Source organism: Bison bison, unplaced genomic scaffold, assembly GCF_000754665.1.
Source record: "Bison bison bison isolate TAMUID 2011002044 unplaced genomic scaffold, Bison_UMD1.0 scf7180017864329, whole genome shotgun sequence".
NCBI lineage: Eukaryota > Metazoa > Chordata > Mammalia > Artiodactyla > Bovidae > Bison > Bison bison.
In genome coordinates, this window is record NW_011494901.1 from 2,906,533 (window position 1) to 2,916,982 (window position 10,450).

A 10,450-nucleotide genomic window follows, 5' to 3' on the forward strand; every position below is an offset into this window, starting at 1 on the left:
TCCTTGGTTCCTGGCTTAGACAATGGGGAAGACGGTGCCACTGACCAAGAAGGGGAAAGTGAAAGGGGAGGCAGATAGATGACTTGGAGAAAGAAATAAAAATGAGTTATGGCCGTTAAGAGCTTGAGATGTGATGACTGGTGTCCAAGACAGGTCAAAAGCAGGGACCTGGAGTTCCAGAAAGACATCTGGGCTGGAGAGAAAGATTTTGATAATACAGTAACAGTAATTAAAGTCATTTGGGAGTAAATGAGATGGAGTAAGGAAGTGGATACACACAAACTCAAAAAGGGCTTAGAACAGAAACTTGGAGAACTCCAAGAGAAACGGAGAGGAAGGAGAGCTCACAAAAGGCACTGAGGAACAGAGAAATAGGGCTGACATTTACGGAGCTGTACTAGACAATTTTCATCCAGTCCTCACAAACATATGGAGTACCTTCTGCTATTGTCCCCATTTTACAGATGGGAAAAGTAAGGCACAGAGAGGTTAAACACTTTGCTCAAAGGCACACAACTAAATGGTAGAATGGAAATTTAAAACCAAGCAGTCTTGTTCCAGATTCCACACTCCCAACCATCTATTACCATGTTAGAAATTTAGAAGGGGACAAATGTGACAAAATCCAAGAGAAATGAACAAGGGAGCAAAAGCTGTGAAGCAAAGCAAGATAAGAACTGAGAAGGAACACTTGAAGCCGAGATTGGAGAGGTCGCTGGTCTGCCTGGCCACACCCATGCTGGAAGGAGCAGCCTAATGAGAGCAGTGCAGCAGTAACCAGGAGGCGAGGAGTGGAGAAAGTAATGTTAAACAGCAAATGCTTTAAGAGTTTAGGAAAATGAGAGAGCTTTGCAGTTGAAGTTGTTAGAAAAGACTCTGCCTGGTGTGTCTCTCAAGCTGTGTCTCAGAAAGGAGGAACAGACTGAGAACTGGGGTTCAAATGTTTTCAAAAGCCACGTCAAAAACTGTTTTGTTACTGTGACTAAGATCCATCTATACCCCTGGGCTCCTGTGATCTGAACAAACGTGACCCACCTATGATAAGAATAATAACTACTGAGTACGCACTAGTTTCTTTTCTATGTTGGCCGTCTGCGGTGGCTTCTGAGGATTCTATGTACTTCCTTTTTTCCTCCCCCACTGAGATGTCGTGGTAACTTTATGGTCCCACTCCAGACCGAGATGCAATTGAACTATCTTTAGTAACTCTCCTTCCAATGACATATTAGACAAAGTCTTGTAGCGACTTCCTGCTGACCCCGGCCCCTTTGATTCCCGTCTTGGAGGTTCTCTCACCCATGACCTTTGCCAGTCATAAGACTTGTGGAATGGAAAGTATAATGTTTTTTGGTTTGGGGATTTTTAAAAATTATGATTATTCTGATATTGTATACTTTTTGTACATTTACTTACTCTGGCCAGGGCTTGTGGCTAGCGGGATGTTAGTTCCCTGACCAGGCATCCAACCCCACGCCCTTGGCTGTGAAAATTCAAGAGTTCTAATCACTGAACTACTGGGGAATTGCTGCAACACTTAGACTTTAAAGGGCAGTAGTTTTGCTTTTAGGCAGCATGTGTTCAATGTCTGTCCCTGCAGTTCCCTAACTTGGGTAATTTAATCTTGGCCTCAGTTTCTGTCATTTGTAGAATGGAGAAAAGAAGAATGCCATTGTAATAACTTGCTGAGAGGATGGAATTAAGACACACAGATTGCCTGGCACCATAGTCGGATGACTGATGAGCACATCAGGACCACTACGGACCTCCACCAGAGTTTCCTCCGGCTTTGCCCTGCCCAGAATAGTTCACCATCTTTCTGGTCCTAACGTGTGTGCTCATGCACAGGAAAATCCGAAGATGGAGCCGGGCAGGCAGAGCAGGACTCCAAGACAGGGATCAGCTTTTGGCCATCACTGGGGTCTCCTGCACCAGCCTCTCTCATGCCAGTGCCACAAGCCTCATCAATGTCTCAGGGAATCGGCCTGTCCTCGCTGTGCAGCGGGTAGAGGACGAGGGACCTGTGCGATCGCCATCCCCGGGTGAGCTTCAGGCACTGTCACCAGTGTCTCCACTGAGTCCTGAGCCCCCAGGAGCTCCGGTTCCCCAGCCTCTCCAGCCCAGGTGTCTCCTCTCGCCCCCTGACAGTGAGGCTTACTAAGGACAGACAGACAGTGATGCTGACAGCCCAGCCACCCAGGAAAAGCCCCGCCGACCCCACCACTGAGGCTCCACAAGGCCCACCCCTCCAGGAGCCCTACCAGATGAGGTCTACCTGTCTGACAGCCCTGCAGAGCCGGCACCTGCTGTCCTTGGCCCTCCCAGCCAGGGTGACAGTCGTGTGAGCTCCCCATCTTGGGAGGATAGGACAACTCTTCAGCCACCCCCTGATGAGGCCCTGCTGTTGCCTCATGGCCCCCTCCGGCCTGGCCCTCATCTCATCCCTATGGCGGGGCCTGTTCCCCACCCAGTGGCAGAAGATCTTACCACCACCTATACCCAGAAGGCCAAACAAGCCAAGCTACAAAGGGCAGAGAGCCTCCAAGAGCCGAGTGTGAAGGAGGCCAAGACCAAATGCCAGACGATTGCATCCTGCTCACCGCAGCCCCTAACCCCCACTCCAAGGGGGTACTGATGTTTAAGAAACGTCAGCAGAGAGCCAAGAAATACACCCTAGTGAGCTTTGGGGCTGCCGTGGGGACCGGCGCTGAGGAGGAGGACGGCTTGCCTCCAACCAGTGAGTCCGAGCTGGAGGAAGAGGCTTTCTCCGAAGCCCGCAGCCTCAACAACCAGTGCGACTGGGACAGCCCCTACCTGGACATGGAGCTAGCCAGACTAAGCTCAGGCACAGCAGAGGGCCGGGGGCTGGGAGGGCAGCCGAGTCAGGCCTCCAGGCGAGGGGCCCAACTCTTTGAACAGCAGTGCCGGCGCGCAGCCTCCATCACCCAGCAGCTGGCCCAGGAAGGTCCAGTGGCCACGCTCAACGGGCAGGGCCTGCAGTCTCCACCCCGGCCACAAAACGCTCCGCCAGAGGCGGCTCTACTCCCATCCAGCCCTTTGCCAGCCCCTGTAGTCAGCCCCAGACCTTTCCTCCCCGGCTGTGGAACCTCTACCTCAGCTCCAAGGATCTTTAACCGTTCAGCTAGCACTCCCGGCTTACAAGGGCAGCGGTCAGGTACCACCTTGCTTATTTTCCGGCCCCTAGCTCCCAAGAGGGCAAATGAGAGCCTGGGAGGCCTCAGCACCGCCCCACCGCCTTTCCTATCTCCTCCGCAGGGTACCTTTCCTGTGCCCAGCTTCACTTAAGGGGTTCCAAGCCACGTGCCAGTCCCCACTTCCCCCAGCACCCCACGCTCCTCCGGCCCCGTGACGGCCACCAGCTCCCTATACATCCCAGCCCCTAATCATCCTGTTACACCAGGCGGAGCCCCAGAGCCCCCGGCCCCCGCTAGCGGAGCTGCCATGACCTCCACCACTTCTATCTTCCTGTCATCGCCTCTGCGACCTGCTGCGTGCCCAGAAGCGCCTGCCCCTCTAGCTCTGCGGCCCCTGAGCCCCACAGCGCCCAGGAGCAATGCATCTCCGTGCCAGCTGCTCGCACGGGCATCCTCCAGGAGGCCCGGCGTCGGGGAACCCAAAAGCAGATGTTCTGGTCGGGAAATAAGGAGACGAATAACTCGCCCAACCCCGAGCTGCTATCGTTGGTGCAAAACCTGGATGAAAAACCCCGGGCTGGGGGAGCAGAATCTGGTCAAGAGGAGCATGCTCTGAGCCTCAGGGCTGAAGCCTGCAACTTCATGCAGCCACCAGGGGGCAGGAGTTACAAGACGTTGCCTCACGTGACAGCTAAAACCCCGCCTCCAATGGCTCTCAACACCCCACCCCCTACGACTCCTAAGACTCCACCCCCAGTGGCTCCTAAGCCCCCTTCTCGAGGATTCCTCCATGGGTTAGTGAACAGGGTAACCCCTTCGGCTGGAATCCCTGAAACACCAAGGCTTCAGGGTGGGGGGAGGGGAGCTGTTTGCCAAACGTCAGAGCCGAGCGGACAGGTATGTGGTGGAAGCTCCACCTGGTCCTGGCCTTGGCCCTCGGCCCAGAAGCCCTTCTCCTACCCCTTCACTGCCTTCTTCTGGAAATATTCACCCAACATACGTGCTCCACCTTCTATTGCTTACAACCCACTGCTCCCACCCTTTTTCCGCCAAGCTGCCCAAACTCTCCCTAGTAAGACCCAATCCCAAGGGCCTCGGGCAGCCGCTAAGCAGGGCATTAAGGCTCTGGATTTCATGCGGCACCAGCCCTGCCAACTTAAAACTGCCATGTTCTGTTTTGATGAGGTTCCCCCGACTCTTGGACCCACCTCCTCAGGGCCTCCCAAAACTGCCAGAGTCCAGGAGATCCGCCGATTTTCAACTCAAGCGCCCCAGCCCACTGCGGAACCCCTGGCCCCCACTGTGCTTGCCCCCAGAGCAGCCACTACAATGGATGCACCCATCTGGAGGACAGAGCTGGCCTCAGTCCCTGTCCTTAGCCCACCCCCTCCTCCAGAGTCTCCCAGGGGTCTTGGGACCTCCCCCAGCTCCTGTAGCCAGGCCAGTTCTCCTGTTCCAAGTAGCCAGGCCCCGGTTCTCAACTACCAGAACAGGATTACAGGTTCATGTGTGGAGGTCTGGGGCGGGCCACCACTGAACAGGGCACAGCTCCCAGGCCCAAGGGGAGGTGGAACATCGAGTTCCTAAAACTGCTTCTCCTTCCCAGCGCTCTCCCTGCCCTGGCCCCACCCCCAAGCAGGCTAAATTTCCCGTGCCAGAGATAGTTTTGGGGTTGGTGTCCTGTTCCCCAGTTTCCTCCTGGCTCCCAACCTCCCTGCTGCTTTCTAACCTACTCTCTCTGCTTTGGTGTCTGTGCTTCTCTTTGTAGTTCCTTGCCTGGATCTCTGTCTTTAGATCTCTCTCTTCACCTACACTCCTCTGCTGGTCTCTATTTCTCTACATTTGTGCCTTTTTCTGTGGGCCTTGTTTTAACACTCAATGAGAAACACACAGGGAAGTTACTACTAAGCCCTCAGGCGAGAAGCTCACCACCAGACAGGCAGCAAAGGGGCTGAACTGACCCCTATTTGCATTAAGTCACCCAGTGTTCCTCACTCTTCTTTCCCAGCTTGGCTGGTATACTCCTAGGCATGTGTATGTCTGTGAATGTGTGTGTATGTGTAAGTGTGTGCATGAACACAGATGTGCTCTTCTGTCTGAGGCAAGACGAAGACTAGAGGTCTAAATAAAGACCCAATCTGGGTCTCACCTTTGCCCTGATTAAGAAAAAAAAAAAGAAGAAGAACTACAAATTTCTATCACATATATAATTAGGATGTAAAATCAGCAGTGGGGATTCAAGATTAAAACAGAAAAGAACTTTTCTACAGATTAAATATTAAAACAGTCCAATGAGTTACCAAAAAAATCTTCAACTAACAAATTAAATATTAAATACATTGTCCTAAATATTACTAAAGGCAAAGAGAAATATAAGATCCCGCCCTCAAGACATTTATAGAGAGACAAGTTCAAACACATGAGGAATTCAGCAGCAATTTAAGAGCTTAAACAATAATTCAATAATAATACATAATTGTGGGCTTCCCTGGTGTTTCAGTGGTAAAAAAGAAAAATCCACCTGCCAATGTGGATTCGATTGGACCAGAGACATGGGTTCAATCCCTGGTCCAGGAAGATCCCACAAGCCACAGAGCAACTAAGCACATGGGCCATTAACGACTGAGCCCGTACTCTGGAGCTTGGGAGCCACGACTACTGAGACCACACGCTGCAACTACCGAAGCCCACACGCCCTAGAGCCCAAGCTCTGCAACAAGAGAAGCCACCACAATGAGCAGCCAGTGCTCAGCAACTAGAGCGTAGCCGCTGCTCACTGCAGCTAGAGAAAAGCACTCACAGCAACGAAGAATCAGCACAGAGCCAAAAATACAGAATTTTAAATAATAATAGTACATAATTGTGCAGAGCTCATGAGGGACTGCAGTGAGGTCAGGGAGAATGAGGACTCAGAAGGGGCCATGGTCTTTGGAAATTAGAAAGTTATGGGGAATCACTTCTAGTGCAGTGAAGAGGAAGATGAAGGGGCTTTTGTTCGATATTTTGGTCTTTTTATGTTGGTGGGGACCTGTGCATACTTACAAGGAGAAGGGAAAGGGGAGAATGTTCGAAGTGCTGACGAGAATAGACCTTGGCACTTGGCACCCAGTGACCAAGGATGTGAAATGTCCCAAAACGGGAACAGTCCTGCATCCTGAAGAACTGTGCCATGTTGTTCTTAGAAATCTGGACAGATTTCCATTCTGCTCCTGATGGCTCGGGTGTGCCTTTTCTTCAAAAGAGAGCCTAGCCAACTTCAAGTCTCCCCATAAAGGGGCCCTCCTCATGGGAGAGTTCTTACATTCTAGAAAGTCATACCAGTTAACTACATAATACTGTCCTTTATACAATCCCCCAGGAAATTAGCACATAATTTCTTTTCAGATCTACTGTTAAAATTCCTAATATTTTCATTTAAATTATCAATTACCCAACTCATAAATTATATATTAATGTTGATTTTCAGTTAAAAATGAAAACAGAGGAGTAAGCTCGTGTGCAGTGGCGGAGTCGGCATCGGCTGCAGGGGGAGACTTGGTGCGATGTCTCACACCACCTTGCTGGTATAGCCTACCAAGAGGCCAGAAGGCAGAACTTACGCTATGAATCTGTGAATGAGCGTATGGAAGGTGTTTGTAAAATGTATGAAGAACATCTGAAGAGAATGAATCCCAACAGCCCCTCTATCACATATGATATCAGTCAGCTGTTTGATTTTATTGATGACCTGGCAGACGTCAGCTGACTTATTTACCAAGCTGATACCCAGACATACCAGCCTTATAACAAAGATTGGATTAAACAGAAGATCTATGTGCTCCTTCATAGACAGGCCCAACAGGCTGGGAAATAGTTGCGTTTGGAAGCATTAGGGGGACAGGTGGGACACAGGTGTGTGCAGTGTGCTGTAGTGGAAGTTTTGTTTTATAGTTATCCTGTTTCCATTTTGGTATACCCTAGCCAGAATTGAATGTATTAGATAAAATGTGATGATCTTGTTCAATCTGAAAACCCCTTTGCGCCCTCCCCGCCCTTTTTTTTACTTAAACATTTTTATGATGATTTAGATGAAGTTGGTTTTTGTCAGTTAGTATTGGTTCCAGTCCCTCAAACTGTTCATACCTGCTTTATAACATCCACTGTACTAATCCTCCTTCAAATTGGGGTGGGGAGTGGTGGCGCGGTTTAGTTACGTCATCAAGATAAAGTCTTGGTGAAAAACTTCTATTGGAGTGAATGGTTCTATTTCACGGCGTATAAGTTCCTTGTTGATAGTCCTCACCAAGGGAGACCAAAGAATAAGGCTCTGTCTTTCTGTCAACCTGAACTTGGACAAGCGGATGGCTCTCAGGATTGGATGTGCTCCAAAAACTGCAATGCCTGCCGTGAGGCAGGTAGAATTTGGCCCTTTCTCTCTGACTATTTACTCAAGTCCTCAGGAAAATTAGAAGTCCCCTTTTCAGATCATGTTTTCTGTGGCTCTCACATAACAATGTGTTCCCTAAAGCAACACTGAGCCCATTATTCTGAAAAATGCACTATTAGAAAGGAACTAGGAACTAAAGGCCACACTTTGCAGAGCCTGAAGCAAAAAAGTAAACAGCACGTCAAGGCAGATCTGCACATGCCATGAACTGAACCACTCTCTACCTACTCTCGGGGTGGAAATGCAGTCTAGAAAACATTTGCATCAACAGAATACACAGGTGTGGTGAGTGCAGGCCTGAGTGTGTCTCCCCCACAAACTCGTATGCTAAAAATTTTACCATCTTTAAAAAAGATGATGGGGTTAGGAGATGGGGCCTTGAAGAGGTTCTTAGGTGGTGAGCGTGGAGGCCCCATGAATGGAATGAGTGCCCATTCCCTAGCCCCTCCTGCCAGGTGAGGACACAATGAGAAGTCTGTGATCCAGAAGAGGACTCTCATCCAACCATGCTAGCACCTGAACTTGGACCTCTAGCCTCAGAACTGTAAGAAATAAATGTTTAATAATATGAAGGCCAAATACATGGTCACGCTTAATCACTGTTTCTCATCATGTTGCTGCTGCTGCTGCTGCTAAGTCACTTCAGTTGTGTCCGACTCTGTGCAACCCCATAGATGGCAGCCCACCAGGCTACACCATCCCTAGGAAACTCCAGGCAAGAACATTGGAGTGGGTTGCCATTTCCTTCTCCAGTGCATGAAAGGGAAAAGTGAAAGTGAAGTCGCTCAGTCGTGTCCAACTCTAGCGACCCCATGGACTGCAGCCCACCAGTCTCCTCCGTCCATGGGATTCTCCAGGCAAGAGTACTGGAGTGGGGTGCCATTGCCTTCTCCATCTCATCATCTTAGGATTTCTCATAAGGCCACTAAATTTAGTTCATCTTAACCCCACTCCCAACGTATACACATACACACATGCGTATTTACCTTTCATCTCCTAGTTCTTTACATTCCTGTCTTCCAGTAGGTGAAAGCTAACTAATGGAGTGATATAATCCAGGTTAATATGGTAATGATAATCGTGGATATAAAGCCTTGATCTTCCCTACCAACAAATCATGCCTTGATTCAGAAACACTGACTCAAAGACACAAATACAGGAAGAAAGGCAGGGCACAGAGTTTGGAGCAAGCAGGTCTATTAGCCAAATTACAGAAAATATGCCGGCCCTGATTCAGTGCATGCGTATGTGCCCATGTTTTATTACAGATCTGTCTAGGTGTGTGGCCTATACATTTATATTACATATTTGTGGGGAAAACCTCATTTTAGATGAGAGCTGACAAAGCATTTAGTAAAACACCGATACTATACAAAATATCCTAGGTGTGGAAGGTACCCAGTAAACTTAATCACAGCAAATGAGTGATTTATTGAAGGACAGTCTATAATATCAGCTCCAGACCACATCCATTGCCCATCTCTGAAATGAGCTCATGCAAGTTATGCTCTACCAATTCATTTCCCTAACTACATTAAACTATTGGAAAGAATGACTATGGTTCTTTCCTTTTATTACCCCATCCTTAAGATATCACGTCATTCTGAACAAAGACTTCATTCCCTATTTTGAAACCAACATTTCATAACATCAACTGGTCACATATCAGGCCTTCAGAGCTCTGTCTTTCTGGTTCTGCCTCCAATTCCCTCATCCAACTCTCCTCCTGTATTCGGGTCCCATTTGTTCCCAACAGCCAAGGGACTTTTCACCCACAGAATTTCAGGGTCCTTGCCCTTGGAAACTCCTGCTCTATTGTAGGAAGTATACAATGAAACAGTGTCATGTAATTAACGTTAGAGCAAAGAGATGAACTGATTGCTAACAGAGAACAAAAGAAAGGCACCAATCCTACCAGAAATGGGCTGGCTACCTTTGTAAGATCAGTTGACAAGCACTTGTTCATTTAAGTGTTTAAGAAAACAGACTTCCTTTCTGCCAATATGATGAGTTAAACAACCTGAGAACTCTACTGCTCAAAGCATTTGCTGTTTATCATTCAGTTGCTCAGTCGTGTCCGATTCTTTGCAACCCCATGGACTGCAGCACACCAGGCTTCCCAGTACTTCACCATCTCCGGCAGTTTGCTCAAACTCATGCGCATTGAATTGGTGATGCCATCCAATGATCTCATCCTCTGCCATCCCCTTTTCCTCCTGCTCTCAATCTTTCCCAGCATCAGGGTCTTTTCCAATGAGTCAGCTCTTTGCATCAGGGGGCCAAAGTATTGGAGCTTCAGCTTCAGCATCAGTCCTTCTAATAAATATTCAGGGTTGATTTCCTTTAGCATTGACTGATTTGATCTCCTTGAAGTCCAAGGGGCTCTCAAGAGTCTTCTACAGCATCACAGTTTGAAAGCATCAATTATTCAGCCCCAGCCTTTTTTATGGTACAACTGTCAGATCCATACATGACTACTGGAAAAACCATCAGTTCAGTTGAGTTCAGTCACTCAGTCGTGTCTGACTCTTCGCAACCCCATGAATTGCATGCAGCACGCCAGGCCTCCCTGTCTGTCACCAATTCCCAGAGTTCACTCAAGCTCACATCCATCGAGTCGGTGATGCCATCCAGCCATCTCATCCTCTGTTGTCCCCTTCTCCTCCTGCCCCCAGTCCCTCCCAGCATCAGAGTCTTTTCCAATGAGTCAACTCGTCGCATGAGGTGGCCAAAGTACTGGAGTTTCAGCTTTAGCATCATTCCTTCCAAAGAACACCCAGGACTGATCTCCTTTAGAATGGACTGGTTGGATCTCCTTGCAGTCCAAGGGACTCTCAAGAGTCTTCTCCAACACCACAGTTCAAAAGCATCA

General features: G+C 48.8%; 1 protein-coding gene and 2 pseudogenes across 2 annotated transcripts in view; 2 read left to right on the forward strand and 1 right to left on the reverse strand.

Moving 5' to 3' along the window:
* ARHGEF28 (Rho guanine nucleotide exchange factor (GEF) 28) overlaps positions 1–10,450 on the reverse strand; it is a 325,034-nt gene that overhangs the window by 291,857 nt on the left and 22,727 nt on the right. The gene's annotated exons all lie outside the window — the stretch shown is intronic.
* On the forward strand, positions 1,838–5,164 carry LOC104998447 (annotated as a pseudogene).
* Positions 6,695–7,257, forward strand: LOC104998400 (annotated as a pseudogene).